The sequence below is a fragment of the Lactuca serriola genome, chromosome 2, assembly GCF_051521515.1.
Source record: "Lactuca serriola cultivar US96UC23 chromosome 2, Lser_US96UC23_V15, whole genome shotgun sequence".
NCBI lineage: Eukaryota > Viridiplantae > Streptophyta > Magnoliopsida > Asterales > Asteraceae > Lactuca > Lactuca serriola.
The window spans coordinates 74,653,359-74,672,013 of NC_136409.1; the positions used below are offsets into that span (position 1 = coordinate 74,653,359).

Here is an 18,655-nt window from a genome sequence, read left to right on the forward strand (position 1 = left end):
TATGATTTTTGGTGTGTGGTGTTTTGATGAAATAGTTTTGCTAAAAAAGGGTATTTCGTGAAATCCATTTCATAAAATGAATGGTCATTTTGTGATAAATGTTTAGAAGGTAGTCATTTTTGATTGTTTAACTTTCCATATTTGGTTATTTTAACTTTCCATATTTGGTTATTTTAGTGATTAGTACTTGTTATCTACCTAATTAAGAGAAAAAAAACGAATTAACAAAGAAAGTCTTGAAAATGAGGTTTTCCTCGTTAAGTCTCTTTTTTTCCTTCCATTTCACAACTACACATTATTTTCTCAAATAATTTTCAAACAACATCATCCAAAGAGTTTACCCTTTTCAGTGTCAAGGCCATGCATAATTGCTTTAATTACATCATTTTTTTAAAGCATGTTGACAATATATACGGTGTACTATCCATTAGATGATTTCTTTTTCGGGAATCATGGTTTTTTGTAGTGGATACCATTGAAAAAACCAATTTTCCAACTCTCAAAATTTATATTGGTTGTCATTTTATTATACAACCAAGAAAAAGGTTGTCACTAGTCACTTAATTTGTTAAATGGAATGTGACATTTTGGTCATTTTTTACTCATTCCAATTTTTCCTGTCCTTGTGATGTTTAATTTAATATAATTGGAAAAAAGGGTAATGCTAGTACCTACAAATTTCATCAAAATTTGAAGATCTGCATCAAAATTTTAGTAGATTTTTTATGCAAGTTATGTGCTTGTTAATGATAGAGATTTTGTACCATCATTATTTTTACTATATTAGCTTATTGATCATTGTAAGTTTTAGAGGAAACAAGACCCATTATTGATTCAAGAATCTGGACCTTGGAACCATGTAAAATAACGTAAATATGTGTCATTTATTAATCCATTTTGTAGTTATGAAGCAAAGTCAACCCAAAAGTTATGAAGCAAAGTCAACCTTCGTGTACACATTCTAGATTCCCCTTAAATGGATTCCAAAAAAATTAAAAAAAAAAAAAAAAAAAAAAAAAAAAAAAAAAAAAACCCTACGGAAGTTCTCGAGGCAAAAATATCGCATCATTAACGCCGTTGGAATTGTCACGAAATTTAAGGAAAAAAAAACTTTCTGTTCCTGCCCGGGATCGAACCGGAGACCTTTAGCGTGTAAAGCTAACGTGATAACCACTACACCACAAGAACTTTTGTACTAAGTCTGTAATCTTTGGTATTAGTATATATATTAACAATAACTCCAGGTGATTCTAATTAATTTTTCTATCAATTTAAACAATAATATACTTGGAAATTTTATGTGAACCAATCGTATTTATATACTTGATAATGTTACAAATAATATACAACGTTATTAAACTTGAGAAAAATAAGTTTTTCTTTATGGAATCCGTTACATTCACTAATATGAACAAGAGGTTCCAGTTTCCGATTAAATTATGCTTTGCAAATGACCATTGACAAAACACAAGGCCAAACATTTGACTTTGTTGGTGCTTACTTGAAAAACCGGTCTTTTTATCACTCACAATTTTATGTTGCGTTTTCTCCAACAAAAAAAAATAGAAAATGCTAAATTTGTTATAAGAGATTATTCTTTTACTTTAACCAAAAAAATACCATCTATGGGGAGATTTTACAATGTGCCCGGTGCTCTTACATGTAAGTTTATTTTTCTATAATTTTCCCTTTTACTTTGTTTATTGATGCTTTGGTTTCTAAAATATCAAAGTTATTAACTTTTGGATATAGGTAAGTATGGAAAACAAAATTTATCAAATTTCAAAGATATTTGTAATTAGAAAACCAAAAATTGTTTTGCCTTGATCAAACTGTAAAAAAGTATTAAACCCAATTGGTTTTCAAACTTTTCATTTCTTTCTAGAATTTTTTTCTAAAAAAATATAGAATTTTCCAAATCTAAGCGTACTCTTAGCTTGTAAAGCTAATGCGATAACCACTATAGCACAAGAACCTAAAACATATTTTTAGAAATCCGAATAAGATAAATCTGGAAAATGTTAAATAACTAGGAGTCGCATCCCCACACGATGCAACGTGATCATGGAAATGGTTAAATGCAAAATATAGCAATATACTATTATTGATGTGTTTATCATAGCATCCTCGTTTTATTACATCTTATTACTTCGAAAATATACCAAAATATAGCTATGTCACCTAAAAACTAAGCAAAAATCGGGTGTAGTCCTAATAGGAAGAAATTTTGAAAGTTAATATAATGAACGTTTTATATAATCACAAACAACAAATAACAACCTACATATTGGATTAATACAAAAGTAAATTGTAATCCCTTTTGAAACACGGAAGAAAGTTTAATGACCATTTGCTGTCATTTTTTGATCTGTTAAATGCAAGAAACAAAAATATACTTTTGTTTATTATATCACTTTCATTTTCCCCGTTACAACAATGTATTGTTGTAAAATTGTTTAGTTATAACAATATAATCCAAATAGAAAAAACTTCAATGTCGAGTTAAAAAAAAAAATTAGAACTACAGTAAAAGTAGGATGTTATAATATGAAATTATTTATTATAGCATCCTACTTTAGTGATTAGTCCTTGTTACTACCTAATCCATAAAAAAAAAATTAACAAAGAAAGTCATGTAAATGAGGTTTTTCTCATGAAGTCACTTTTTTCTTCCGTTTTCACACATAACGTATTTCAAATAAGTTTAAACCATAGAGTACCTTTTTCAGTGTGAACATCATGATTTATGGAAAAACGACCTAAATGATAATATAGTTCTTACTGTGTATCACTGTTTTTTTTTTTTTTTTTTTTTTTTTTTTTTTTTTTTGTAAAACAAGCTATTTAACTTGTCGTTTTGTACCCATTCAATGTTCATGAACGGCTAGACTAAGTTTTCAGTTTGTACATATGTAGTCCTTAATGGTTTTTTTGTTGCAAAATAAGTTTTTGTTGTTTTTATACATATTCAGTCCTTATGAGCAATTTTCTTTAGATTATGCCCATGTGGAATCCTATGTGGGATAATCAGTAATAAGGTGTTCTCGTATGTGAGTCGTCCCTCACTTATATTAGTAATCTAATTTATTAATCGGTCAAATAATGTTGGTGTCCTGGTTTTCTCAAAGAAGCAAATGTTTTCGACTTTTGTTATATCCATGGCAGACAACAAAATTATTTATCATTGATTTCTTCAAACTCGTATTTGCACTTCCAAGACAAAATAATACCCTGGAAAAAAAAGTTTAGAGTCTTCCCTAACCTGCTTAAATTTTGTTTTTTGTTACTGAAGAACCATGTAAAAAGTACAAACTTTGGCAATAGATTGATGAAGAACATGTCAATTAACCCCAAATTTTGAAGATGAGCTTATTGCTATTAAAAATGAGGTTTCTTGTCTTAACCACCTTGAATTATAGAATATAAAAACCCTAGAATTATTAGGGTTCTTTCGCGAGGACTAATGAGACGCATCACAAACTTCTATTAATTTATTAATGACTAATAAATTAACAAAATAGCTCTCCAATAAACTCTCATGTCAATAATTGTTTAAATATATCATTGTATGTAACCTAAATGGACTCTACTATAATAATATTACCAACTGTTGTGATTATGGACACTATTTTCAACAACTGACATAATTATGGCTAATATATTTTTTTCACCTGATATAATATAGTTGGTATTGCTAATGAAGTTTGTATTTGTATTATATATAGTTGGTATTATACTATAATAGTTATTAATATCAAAAGTATAATGTTATTACCAAAATCAAGACAAGTAAACATGATTCCATTGCCCCAGACGAGCCACATATGAAAACACTTCATTAATGATTGTTCCACATAGGACGTTACGTGAGCAAAACCTAAAGAAACTCACCATAAGGACTGAATGTGTACAAAACAGCAATGATTTATTTTGCAAAAAAAATCACATTAAAGACGATATGTATCTGGAGTAGGCGGTCATGAAGACTGAATGTGTACAAAACGATAAGTTCAATGACTTATTTTACACAAAAATCAATATGGACTAAACGTATACAAAATAAAAGCTATATTATCTTTTTAGGTTGTTTTCCCTTGCATTAATTGCATCATTTTGTAAAGTATGTTGGCAATATATTATATATTATCCAATTTAGATATGTATTATCCAATTTAGATGATTTTCTTTTAGGGAATCATGGTTTTTTTTTCTTCAGAAAACCAATTTTGCAAAACTCCCAAAACTTATTGCAGAATCGATAGTCATTTTATTATATAGATATAAAAGAATTTCCGTTGCCCTACTTAGGCTGCACGGTGTAGCTGTCATTTATTGCTGGTAATATTACATGTGTTTCCGGCGGTGTATACCACACCTTGATTAATTTTTTTGCCATAGGTAAATTTCACCGGTGCATATATATATATATATATATATATATATATATATATATATATATATATATATATATATATATATATATATATATATATATATATAATGAACTCATTGGTAATAACCAACAACCAATAACACAATTAAACAATATTTACATTTAACAACCTTCTTTTATTGGTAGAAAACAATGGTACCACACCTTAGGTGAAAATTGGCAAGAATGGTAAAATTTATCTGGCGCCTATGTGACATTTAATTTTCGTATATTAGGTAAGATTTATTTTTCTTCCAAACACAAAATCCAATCCAAATAAAATTTAATAGAAAGTTTAAGTGGATGCTGGTTTATCTTTCCACTCTCGGTAGGAAAAAAAAATATGGTCTTAATGAATTTTTGTAGATTTTTGTTGCAAGTTATCTACATGTTAATGATAGAGATTTTCTACCATCATTGCTATATAGCTTATTGGTCATCGGAACTTTTAGAGGAAACAATATTATCTCATGCATTCATTATTCAAATGTGTGTATATATTAAGACATTAAAAATGTATACTGATTACTATAAATACATGATTCACACCTGCAACTTAACCATCGGTTTATGCTAGATTCTGGACTGGAACCATGTAAAAATAAAGTGAATTAGTTATTTTTTATTTATTATTATTATTTTTTTTGTACTTTCTTATAGTCATTTTATAAAACACTGTGCAACAACACCAAACAAACATGTCAACCAATAGAATCAATATATGTATTGGCCAAATATTAACCACTGAAGGTGGAAAGCAATTATCTATTTATCGGCTCAAGAGGATGATGTCCTTTTGACGCTATTTTACGAAAAGAATATACCTTAGAAAAAAGACCTGATCGAAAACATGCAAGATGCAACACAAAAATTATAACAGTCAAAGGAACATAAAAAAAGACCCGACAATAAAAATAGATTGTTCCTGCCCGGGATCGAACCGGAGACCTTTAGCGTGTAAAGCTAACGTGATAACCACTACACCACAAGAACTTTTATACTTTTTTAGGTAATCTTTCTTTATATATTTGTCAATCACGCTAGGTGATTTATTGTTCATTTTTCTATCAAATTAAACAATAGCAGATTTAGAAAATTATGCAACCCGTTTCATATTATCATAGTTGATAACGTTAAAAATAATATACAATGTTATTGATTTGAGAAGCAAACCAGATTTGGAGTTCTATGAGGGATTATTTTGTAGTAATAAACTGAATATTGTAAATACATTGATGTACAAGAATAGTCCATATACTATTGACACGTACAAAATACAGTAATAATTAGCAAGTTGGAAGATTTGTCTTTATATGATGGTTCAATTTAATTACTAATAGGATCTTGTTAGACCTTTCTTCTTTGACTGCAAAGAAATCTACCAAAAGTCATACATTGCTATATTTCTAGAAAAACATAGTCGCAACAGTAAATAATAATGTGAAATAAAACATCGTTTGACTAAACTTTTCCCGTCTTGAATGAACCGTTGAGAATGCAAACAAATAGGGTATTTTTCAATTGCAACAAAAACAACCCTAATGCAATTTGTATGACCTTATAATCAACCCAAAAAAATAAGTAATCAATCAAAACAAGCCATCGAAATTTTAGCGTGGAAAACCCCTCAAATCGAGAGTAAAAATCATGAGATTACTAGAGCCGATTCAAACCATAGAGGAATACAATAATCATCATATACTTGGAGAAAACAACTTCAAGTATATATGCAATCAAACAACAAAGTGAATAGAAGAAATATCACCAAAATTGTTATCCAATAGCAAACATATGTGTTGTTTCCTAAGGCGTCAGAGATGATATCAACAATCCAACTGGACAAAATGAGGGACCGGATATTAGGAAACCGCTCTCCAAAAATCAAAGAAAACGGACCGTTGGATCTTTGAAAAATTACAAAACGATATAGGTGTATCCAAAAAAAGGAAATAAGAAACTCTCTTTTTGCTCTTACTTTCTATTTTTGGAACTCTTTCGTTATAAATTAGGGTTTCCAAAACTAACGAATTTCATTAGTTTTACCATAATCACCCTCAAGAATGTAAATTTCCCACTATGGTCCCTTGGACCCCACTAGGGGCGCTGCCTCTAGACCCCGCAAAAGGGGCGTTGCCCTTTTGGAAACCCCAGACCCAGGGGCGCTGCCCCCGGCCCTTGACTTGTCATTGAACCGACTTCTAATTTCATCTTATACAGCGTGCACTCTGCACAAATCCATATATTTATATATATATATATATATATATATATATATATATATATTAGAGTACAAATTATGAAGCCCCTTAGTTCACATGTTAGTTCTAATTACATAAAATGATCTGATGAGACTAAAATCACCAACAATTTGTGCATACTTTTGCAATTTGTCTGAAAACATTAACCTCCTTATTTTGTTTTCATTTAATCTATTTAGCTAGTGTTTATACTCTTGATTTAAGGAAAAGGTCTACGTTTTTTTGACTTTCAATTACATAAAAAGCCATAGGAAGTGGTATGGAATTTTTTTAGAGAGTTGAGTCATTGATAATGATTGTCTTGAGATCAAGGAACCCACCGATCAATAAAATATTGCATCAGGTTGTTGAGATTATGTGTTTGTCTTAGAAAGAAAGTAAAAGAAGGTGGTTTGGTTAAGAATTTTAAAGAATAAAATTCTTTAAAATCATTTATACGTGATGCTTTTTATCTGTATAACACTTGATTTGCATCTACTTTTAGGTACAAGCCGGATGTAAATAAAGAAGACATGATGCTTAGGCCCGATGTTTAAAGGAGTATATGATTGTACACTTTTTACAAGGGTGTTTTTGTTTTAGATTTTACTGGTGTAAGTTCCTTCTTCTTGTTGTTCTTTGTTTAAGGTCCTTTGACCAATTTACCCCTAGGTGCTGTTACAGTGGTGGTGCTGATATAGCAAATTGTTGATCTTCACAGAGAAGAAGAGTAGAAGAGTATGAGGGTTTTTGGTTGACTTTTGGTGAAGAAGAGGTGGTGTGAAGAAGATAACATGCTAATTGAACTTTGTGACCTATGCCAATATTCAATGCCTAAATAATGGCTAAACCGAAACAAAAAATAAATAAGCGTTTTTGCCAATTAAATGTGTAAAATATACGACTTTTTTTGGTATTTGCCCTTTTAACTATTTTTTTTTATCCATGCAATGTTATCTACTATTTTATCTATTGAAATTGTATTTGTTAATGAAAGTAATGAAATCTGACTATAAAAGTTCCCAACAGAGACAGAATGTTTTTGATGAGACTATTATCTATATATACTAAATATCAAATTTGGACTTTACTATTTATATTTTTGGTCCTTAAAATTTTGTAGCTTTTCAACTTAAGTTATTATATATTGTAAAAGGATACTTTTCATCCCTCAACTTTTCAAATATCATTTTGACCCTCTGCACTTTGAACTTTATAAAATGTCATTTTGATCCCGTTAACTCTCTGAAACTTTCGTGTTTACTCTCATCCACCAATTGTTACTAACGTTTCAACTTTATAAAATTTCACTTTGGCCCCTTGACTTTGAACTTTCTAAAATGTTACTTCCATATCTAAATATTATTAAAAGAGAAATCTTATAACATCATCTTAAATAACTTTGACCCTTGATTGTATCTCAATCTTATTTTTTCTACCATTAGATCAAATTGTTGACATCATCTTCCCCATATGGAATGTATTTAATTCCAATAAATGTTTTCCAATCGTCAAACAATAACTTACATTCGTTGAAATAAAATGTATTTAATTCCAATGAAAGTGTTCCATATTTTAAATCTTGAATTTCTGGTTATGAAGATTTTAATATGGTCATTTTAAAAGCATATCACTAACAAACCATTTCAATCAATACATTAATATCAACCATTAATATAAATGCGTTTATATTAGTAAACCATTAATATAAAATCTATTTTTATTAGGAAAACATTAATAACGAAAAATCATATTCAAATTATCACACACATATACGATTCATCATTGAATCCGTGACTCACACTTATTTTCAATCGTTTCTTTTCTTCAAACCTTCTCCTACAACATCATTATTATTGCTTAAAACTTTAATCACCATTCTCTGCTTCAAATATTCGCTATTCTGCACTAGAAGGTCAGTACCTTCTTTCGCTTTATATATTTTTTTCAATTATATTTTTGTTCCTATATCAAATGTATGTATTCATATATTTTGATTTTCTTTGTCAGAAATTACATGAAACCAGTTAACTACTTTTTTGAAACTTTTCAAATAAACAGGAAAATATATTACGTACCTTTAACAAAACATAAATTAACTATCTTGGGAACTAACATTAATTACGAAAATGTTACTTTTATATATTAGAGATGATTATGATTTTTTTTTTAGTTTTTATGTCATAAGAATCCAATTAATTTTGGCATGATTTTAAAATATCATTGAAATTATTATGTTTTTGTATATCATATCAACCTACTTTTTTATCTTTATATAGTAACAAAAAAAATTATAAATTTACACAACAAATATACATATTTCGAATTTTGTAATATTATTATACCTTACAAATTACATCTCCCTCCAAAATAATTTTTGCCAGTAATTTCATCCATAATATCACCAAATTTAAATTTGTATTTTCTTTATATAAATTTTTTTAATGATCCTGATTTTTTTCCTCCAAAAGTATATAAAGCATTTACATCTTAGATAATGCTACCCTATTATAATTATTACTTTCCAAAAATATATCCGTTTAATGAAGAATTTGATATAATAAAGGAAGTAATTGTTAATTAGAATGAGATATATATTCCATAATTATAACACGGGTTTATTAAAAAAATTAATATCAAGGTGTAACCATTAAGTATTTTTAAAGTGAAATTTCAGAATACATACAAACGATGATGTTGTACAATAAAATATAAAATTGAATAGACTGAAAAAAAAAAACTACTAAGGCAGTCAATCTTGAAAATAACATAGTTATGAAAAATTATAAAGTAAGATAAAAATTATAAGATATTAGGAGATTTGTAAAAAGTACAATTAATGAAAATGTTACGGTTATTAGAAAAAATAAGACCGTTAAGATTAGTAAAAATACAATATATAAACTAAATTATCACAATAGTAATGAAAATGTCATTATTTGATATTTCATATAATTGAAAGATATACTAAATTACATTGATGATATACTAAAATTATTCCAAGTTGCACCAAAACTAATGCAAAGTTCTTGCAAACATCAAATAAATAAGAACAAACATAAAAGCTAGCACTTATATTAATAATCAATTTAAAATAAACCAATAATGATTTAGAAAAGAATCTCCATTGATGATATACTAAAATTAAATCCATATAACATTTAACATTCTATAAATTATATTATATAACTTTATTTGAATAAATGAAATAGTTGTCAATATTTAATGCAGTAGAAAAAACGGTATATTGGTTGTCAGTATATGTTTAAATTAGGTAACCTTATTATAAAAGGAACGTCTTATTAAAATGCTTATAATTATATAACAATATCATAACTATATGAGACGAGGAAGGTCGATCAAGTAATAAAACAAAAAATGTTGGCTACAAAGAGGTCCTTCAATAATTATAGATATTTATCGTTTTCAATGTATTTTCTACACAATTCAACAATACCAATAACCATATATTTTTTTTATAATCATTATGCAATATCTGTAAACGATTATATGTTTTTATGCGTTTCCCGTGTTTAACGTGAGCTATAATCTAGTTCTTTACATTTCTAACATTTTGTGTTTACCCTCGTAATATTTATAATATCATTTTCCTTAATAATTTTTGTTCGTTAACTTAAAAAAACAATTTTCTTACATGCTTATTTTTATATATGTGCCACTATGAATTGGAGGCGGTCAACATTTTGATGCAAATTTAGAGCATTCTTTTGTTAATTAAAAAAAATACTTGTTTTTTTTATATAAATGTCGGTATAAAATCGAGTTTATTTACGTTTCAACGTAAATTTATATTTTTTATTTTTTCTTTATGTTTTCATGCTTATTTTTATGTACTCTACCTACTTATAAGTCGAGTCATATATAATATGTTTTTGATTATTTCAATTTCCATTCGTTAACTTAAAATTAACAATCTTACTTATTTTTATGTACCTATTGCATATAATACCTTTTTGATTATTTTAGCTTCACATGACTTTGGCCCTTGACTTTTGTGGTTTGCCGACTTAAGTCCTCCTAACTTTTGAATCAACATTTTGTGTGGCATGGCTCTGGTTCGTAACTTTTGTGGTTTGACAACTTAAATCCCCTTAAGTTTCTATTCAACATGTAGCAACTTACTTTCTACTACTCAAATTCTCTATTGTCGTCGCAACGTGAGCAAAGTGATTCTAACGACCAACCTTAACATGAAGTTCTCTTGCGTTCTTTGACACCAAACCGTATTCCATCTCATGGGCTTGTTGTAAAGCATCATGCACCAATTATTTTGCTGAGAGACATAAATTGTTTGAAGGCTTGCGTAATGGTATTAGGTTAAGCTGTAAAGATTTTTAGAGGAATGTTATACGTATGTTGATTAGTTACAAAGAATTTGGAGCAAAATATGTTTTTATTTACAAAATTCCGTTATAAGCACCAACCAGAACAATTTACACTTCCATTCAAAAGGTTTCAGGAAGTTTCCGATTAGATTATGCTTTGCAATGACCACTAATAAAGCACAAACCCAAACACTTGAACTTGTTGGCTTTTACTTGAAATAACCTGTCTTCTGTCTTTCCTCACAAACAGTTGTATATTGTGATTTCTCCAAAAAAAAAAAATTAGAAAATGCTAAAATTGTTATAAGAGATTCTTCTTTTACTTCTTCTAATAATACAACTGAAAATATTGTTTATTAGGAGATTTTACAATGTGTTCGGACATGTAAGTTTATTTTTCTATAATTTTCCCTCTTTACGTTGTTTATTTATGATTTGATATCTAAACTATCAAAGTAATTAACTTTTGAAAATAGAAAAATATAGAAAACAAAATTTATCATACCATCCTATTATTTTTCTATAATTTTCACAATTTTTTTTTTTTTTTTTGGAAAGCTAGAGAAATTTCTAGAACAGAACTATTGTTGATTTGTTTACCATACCATCCTACTTTTATTATTTCCCATTACTTCAAAAAGTCTACCCAAATATATCCATGTCATCCAAAAACTAAGCAAAATCGGGTGTCTTCCTAATAAGAAGAAAAATTGAAAACTAGTATAACAAACGACTTACATGTTAGATTGATACAAAAGTAACTTGTAAACCCTTTTAAAACATGGATGAAAGTTGAATGACCATGTGATGCCATTTAACAGGTTAAATACAAGAAATAATAATACACTTTTGTTTAGCGTAACATTTCATTTTCCCCATTACAACAATGTACAGTGGTAAAATTGCCCAATTATACCAATGTATTTAAAATAGAAATAACTACAATGCCCGGTAAAAAAAAATATACAGTGAAAATATGTAACGCCCGTAGATCAGGGCTAGTCAATTTAGAGACAATAAGCGTCAAAAATGACTTTTTGATAGAAGATTATTTAGGATGAATAATCCTAACTAAGTTGTAGTATATGTTACAAGGTTTTCGTGCATATAAAGAACGCCAAAATCCGAGTTATAACAAAGAAGTTATGACCTGTCGAAGTTTCGCGACAGAACCGGCACGACACAGCGCGACGTAAAAAGTGAATTTACGTTAGAGCGATATTTAGCCTTAGCAATCTAAACGAGAATCGAAGATCTCGTTGTTGGTATCGAAGCGATAAAAAGTTAGGCGAAAACGGACGTCAGACGAAGAAGTTATGAATTTATAACGAAATTTTCTGTCCCGACCTATTAAAAATAAATAATAAAAATAAAAGTCAAAATTAGCCGACGGAGTCTAAGCGAAAGTCGTAGAGCGTAGTCTCACCTACGCGTGGATATAAAGAACGTCGAAAACGGAGTTCGTATGAAGAAGATATGAATTTTCGAAGTTTATTAATGAATTAATAATTAAATTTAATTATTAAATCCCGGTATTATCCGAAGGCGAGTCATCGGACTCATCCGAAGTACGCCCCGCGTACAGCGAAGCATGACGACCTTCGCACTCGAGTTCTTCGGATGACGCATGCAGTGACGAATTCGGACGCGTACGTCCCGCGTACTCCGAGGCTCCAGCCTCCTATAAATAGGATGCGAGGGCAGCCGGTTCTTTTGTTCATTTTCCCTCTTCTCACTCCTGTTTTGCATCGATTTGCGTGCCAGAAATACCCCGAAGCCCCGGTATTATTCTCGAGCCCCGAAGCAAGTCCCGAGATCCCGAAGATCCCGAGAAGTGCGGTTCCCGAGCCGAAGCTCTGCCCGCGAGAAGTTCGATTTTTGTGAAGATCTTCCAGATCTACCGAAGAATACTACTTCTGCAAGTCGTAGTGCTGTCCGATCATCTTCTGATCAAGTGAGTGTATACTACCTTTCATAAACACGATAATAATACAAGTATGGTTTGAGTGTATTAAGTGTATTGTTGTTTATATGTGTGGGTGTGTAGTTACTTTCTTCTAACACATAAATATGAAGTATTTGCTATGAAATACGTGCTATGTGTTTATATGTTATTTGTCTATTTGAGATGGGCATGGAAATTGGAGTTTTATACAGGTGTTAAATGATTTAAACTGTGTAAGTATTTATATCTACAAAATTGTTGGGTAGAACATAGGTAGATGGAATTGTTGGTGACTATAGAGTTAGCGCCTATTGTATAAACCTTGGCGACGATGTGACTTCGTGCCTATTTGATGAACCTTGGCGACTATGGAGTTAGCGCACGTTGAGTAAACTTTGGCGACTATGGAGTTAGCGCTTGTTGAGTAAACCTTGGCGACTATGGAGTTAGCGCTGGTTAAGTGAACCTTGGTGACTATGGAGTTAGCACCAGATAACTATGGATTTAGTACTTGATAAATAAGCTTTGGCAGCAATGGAATTCATGCCAAATTTCTTACGAATAAATGAATGAGGGATAGTTGGTTCTTAGGGTAAAACCTTAAGAAGATAATGGGGATGGGTAATTGGGTTGATTGTTTGCTGATTAAATATAATAATTATATTATTATGGGTTGAAAACCCTATATGCTCACCAGGCTCCCAAGCCTGACCCACTCAGTTTTCTTTTCATTACAGGTAATGGCACAAGGGTATAAGTTGGTGGACTTGACGAAAGATTTTGGATTATAGATCAGTAGTTAAATAACTATTGTAAGGTCTATTTTATATTGTTTATGCTTTTGGTCTGTATCGAATATGACATCCCAAGGTTTTATTATTTAATGAAAATACATTCTCTTTGAGAAATGTTTGGATAAATGGTTATCATATTTTTGTTTTTGGGAACAAATTCCGCAACAGTTTTCTTTAAACGATTACTCTGATTTTAAAAACAAAGCATAAACAAATCGGTCTTTTCTGGCCGTGAAATTTGGGGATGTCACAAAATAGGATGCTATAATAGGAAAATATACCTTCATTTAATTACTATAACATCCTACTTTATTGATTAGTCCTAGTTATCTACCTAATTCAGAAACAAAAAAACGAATTAATAAAGAAAGTCATGAGAATGAGGTTTTTCTCATTAAGTCTCTTTCTGCTTACATTTCACAATTTTTTTAAAGGTAAATCTAATTTACTCTTGAACTACTCCTAATTCCACCTATGTCCAAGACAAGATTTGAGATGTCCGGTAGTGTGAGATTTTGGATGACACGTTGGAAAGTTTTTTTTTGAGGATTTTATCTGAGATTCGGGATGTGTGGAGTTGCTTTGTCTCTATCGGGAAGATTATCGAGTGTTATGTGGTACTTTCCAAGAGTAAGCGTGATGTACATGGTGGAACAGTCTGTGGAATAGATTGTTGGTGTGCCAAATGGTGATGGTTCGAGCCCTAAGTAGGGGAGAACCGAGTATTTTATTGAGAGTATCAGAGATTTGTTCAAGATCGGTTAGAGGGCTGGATATAGTGACTTTCGGTACGGATGCATGAGACCAGGGTTATTGGTGGTCGGGGGGAGGTGCAGGGCGAGATAATGCATGTTGTACGTGTTCAGGAAAGGATGAGTGTCTCCACGGAAAGTGGCCGTTGGTCGGAGACCTTGTGGTGATTAGGAATTCTTCGAGGTTGTAATGGTAAATTCGAGGTGGGCGGCTCGCAAGAATAGTTTCGGCAGTTGAGAATTTCTGGTTCAATGTATGGGTTGTTATATTTACTATGGGAAGGGTAGGAGTTGATTGGGCAACCAACTGCAGGGTTGGTATGTGTATCCTTGCATGGGTTTTGAGCTATAGAGGAGGAAGTTTTGGTTGGTCGTCAACGTGTTCTGAGTCATTGGAGATTTTTCCGTGTTTCAATTGAGAATTGAAATATTCCGAAGTTACGAGTTGTGTGAGAGGAAGATTAGTTATGAGATTCTGAAAGGATGCATTGTTGTATTTGAGTATGATGCCATAAGTAGGAGATCAGTGGATCGTGAGGATCTGTGATGGTGTACCGAGGTATCAAAGTAGAATGTCTTGAGTTTCCGATTATTTTGTGACTTGAGTTATGAGATGGAAAGTGAAATATCAAGTGGCTATGGTTCCAGCGGGAGCCCTTCAACAAATTGTCATCAAACGAGAGTATCCAAGAATGTGAATTGCAGCGAGAAAAAGTGTTGGTCACGATGGTTGTCGTCAGGAGTGGTGATGCTTAACCTCGGTGGGTGTGTGTATCTATCTATGTTGAGCTGTGGAGTATTCGGTAGTGAACTCAGTGGGGTGATGACTCAAGGAAGAGATTATGGGGGATAAGAGGGTGTTGTGATACTGCGGGGAGCCGTAGTACTCACTAGTCAGCGAGAGGGTGTTGTGATACTGCGGGGAGCCGTAGTACTCACTAGTCAGAGAGAGGGTGTTGTGATACTGCAGGGAGCCATAGTACTCACTAGTCAGCGAGAGGGTGTTGTGATACTGCGGGGAGCCGGAGTACTCACTTGTCATAGAGAGGGTGTTGTGATACTGCGGGGAGCCGTAGTACTCATTAGTCAAGGAGAGGGTGTTATACTGCGGGGAGCCGTAGTACTCACTAGTCAGAGAGAGGGTGTTGTGATACTGTAGGGAACCGTAGTACTCACTAGTCAGAGAGAAGGTGTTGTGATACTGCGGGGAGTCGTAGTACTCACTAGTCAGGAAGAGGGTGTTGTGATACTACAGGGAGCCGTAGTACTCACTAGTCAGAGCATGATGCAGAAGAGTTTTAGGCTTGGGTAGCCCTAATATTTGAGTTTTTAGAAGCCTGGTGGTCGGACCAGGGGCGAGACTGGGGTCTACTCAATGATCGGGAATCGTTATATTCTGAGTAAGGTGTGAGTATCACAATCAGAATGAATTGGATAAGTGATGTACGCATGGGTTGCGGGTCATGGGTCATGAGTTGAGTGGTTCATTGGGACGAGTGGTTCCAATTCTGGGACAGACCAAACTCTCGGGTTTGAGTTTGGCTTTGGTGGTGCGTTGGGTAGGCGAGATGAGATTCCAGATTCAGAGATGGGTTCCATGTTGAGGGGTATTGGTTGGCATTTGATGTCTTAGAGCTGAGTAGGCAGTGCTTTGGTACGGGAGGTACCACGAGACGCATGGAACTAATGATCAGTAGACGATAGAGGTTGGGGGTGAGTCGATCTTCGATTGGGATTGTAGTATTCGCTTGGGGTGAAGAGAACTTTGTAACTTGTGTGTCACAACGGGCCGAGATAGTTGTTGTGAAAAGGAAGTCGGCGGGACGTTCTGGGGCATGCTGTGGGTGACCTTTGGAGGTTCAACTGAAGGGTCGGGAGTTGACCTGGTGCTCACGTGTTGAATGGAATAGTGGGGAGGAAGCTGGAGCTTACGATTTTAGGCGACAAGGATATTTCCGAGTGAGCATGATTATTTCTTGTGTCTGAGGACAGAGCGTTGAGAGTTCATTGATCCGGTGGTTTCGATTACAGAGCAATGGATGGGTCTCTGGTGTAATGTGATCCTTTTTGTTCCTTGGAAGTGTGATTTGGATCGTTTAGTATGTCTGGTATGAGTGATCGGTAGCCGATTGTTGGACCTTGTTTTGTGAGAATCGGAGGCACCAACTAGAACAATTTACACTTCCATTCAAAAGGTTTCAGGAGGTTTCGATTAGATTATGCTTTGCAATGACCATTAATAAAGCACAAACCCAAACACTTGAACTTGTTGGCGTTTACTTGAAATAACCTAACTTCTGTCTTTTCTCACAAACAGTTGTATATTTCGATTTCTCCAAAAAAAAAAATTAGAAAATGCTAAAATTGTTATAAGAGATTCTTCTTTTACTTCTTCTAATAGTGCAACTAAAAATATTGTTTATTAGGAGATTTTACAATGTGCTCGGACATGTAAGTTTATTTTTCTATAATTTTCCATCTACGTTGTTTATTTATGATTTGATATCTAAACTATCAAAGTAATTAACTTTTGAAAATAGAAAAATATGGAAAACAAAAATTATCAAATTTCAAAGAAACTTGTAATTTAGAAACCAAAAAACTCCTTTTCTTAAAAAAAATTATCAAACCAATTTTTTTTTGGAAAACTAGAGAAATTTCCAGAATAGAACTATTGTTGATTTGTTTACCATACCATCCTACTTTTATTATTTCCCATTACTTCAAAAAGTCTACCAAAATATATCCATGTCATCCAAAAACTAAGCAAAAATCGGGTGTGAAACAACCCAAAAATACCACCCAAAAATTTCGATTTTTATTATAACAAAACCCACGAGACTGAGTATCACATAATAAAACCATATGCTGCGTGTCTCAAAAACCATAATAAAATACTGTGAGAAAAACTGTGTCACAACTGTATCCAATCATATCAAGAAAACTAAATCAACTCCCAGGACAAAACTGAAGCTGTGGTGTGTGCGATGCCATCATCCCGAGCTCTTCCCTTTGCTTGCGGAAGGACCTGAAACCAAAACTGAAACTGTAAGCACGAAGCTTAGTGAGCTCCCCTAAACTACCACATACCATACAATACATATAAAGCACATACTGGGCCTTGCCCACTGCATCGGACCGAAGTCCGGAAGTAACTGCATCGGACCGAAGTCCGGAACTAACTGCAGCGTACCGAAGTCCGGAACTGACTGCATCGGACTAAAGTCCGGAACTGACTGCATCGGACCGAGGTCCGGAACTGACTGGGACCTTGTCCCCTGCATCGGACCGAAGTCCGGAACTGGCTGATCATGGCATAACATACCACATATCAACTAATATAAACACATATACTGCATACTGCATCGGAACAGAGTCCGGAACACATAATACAAACATGCTTGAATCACAAAGACATCAAGCACTCTAACTACTGCATCGGACTAAAGTCCGGGACTACTGCTAACTAAACGGGCCGGCATTGTGGCCGTAGACCCGTTCCTACTGAAAGGAAACTCACCTCGTGAACTGGCTGCTGTGTGAATGGCTCTGTAAGCTAACTGTTGCTGCTCCGGTATCTCCCCGGCTACAAGTCCATAAACACACTCAATCAAATGCTAAAAACTGCACTGGGGTAAAATGACTCTTTTACCCTAGGTCAAAGTCAACTCTCTCGGTCAAAGTCAACCCACAGTTGACCTGACTTGCCGAGTTGGGCCGCCAACTCGCCGAGTCTCCAGTCTCACTTCTCAACCCTACTCGTGGCTACTCGTCGAGCATGGCATCGACTCGACGAGTACCTTCTCGATCCAAGAACTCAGACAATCTTCATCCGACTCGCCGAGTCATATGAACAACTCGATGAGTTGTTCTTGAGCTAAGAAGATTGCCTTGGACTCGCCGAGTTGTATGAACAACTCGTCGAGTCCCTCCATTACTGAGTCTGCCCTCCAACTCACTGAGTCCACTCTACTACTCACAGGCTTCCACTCGACATCACTCAAAATGGGAAAAATGGGACTCGCGACTTGACTCGCCGAGTCGTTCTTCCAACTCGCCGAGTCACATCCATGCAGCTACTCTAAACTCGATTCTGCTTGAATCCAGCGTCTGAAACTTATAGATCTGGGCTTCCTTAACTCGATTAGC

At 33.1% G+C, this 18,655-nt stretch overlaps 2 non-coding genes across 2 annotated transcripts; both read right to left on the bottom strand.

Annotated features, from left to right (window-relative positions):
- Positions 1 to 1,115: 1,115 nt before the first annotated feature.
- Positions 1,116 to 1,188, bottom strand: TRNAV-UAC (transfer RNA valine (anticodon UAC)). The gene has a single exon. It is a non-coding gene; the product is annotated as a tRNA-Val (tRNA).
- A 4,164-nt stretch (positions 1,189 to 5,352) lies between these two features.
- TRNAV-UAC (transfer RNA valine (anticodon UAC)) lies at positions 5,353 to 5,425 on the bottom strand. Its single transcript has one exon. It is a non-coding gene; the product is annotated as a tRNA-Val (tRNA).
- Between the last annotated feature and the right edge of the window lie 13,230 nt (positions 5,426 to 18,655).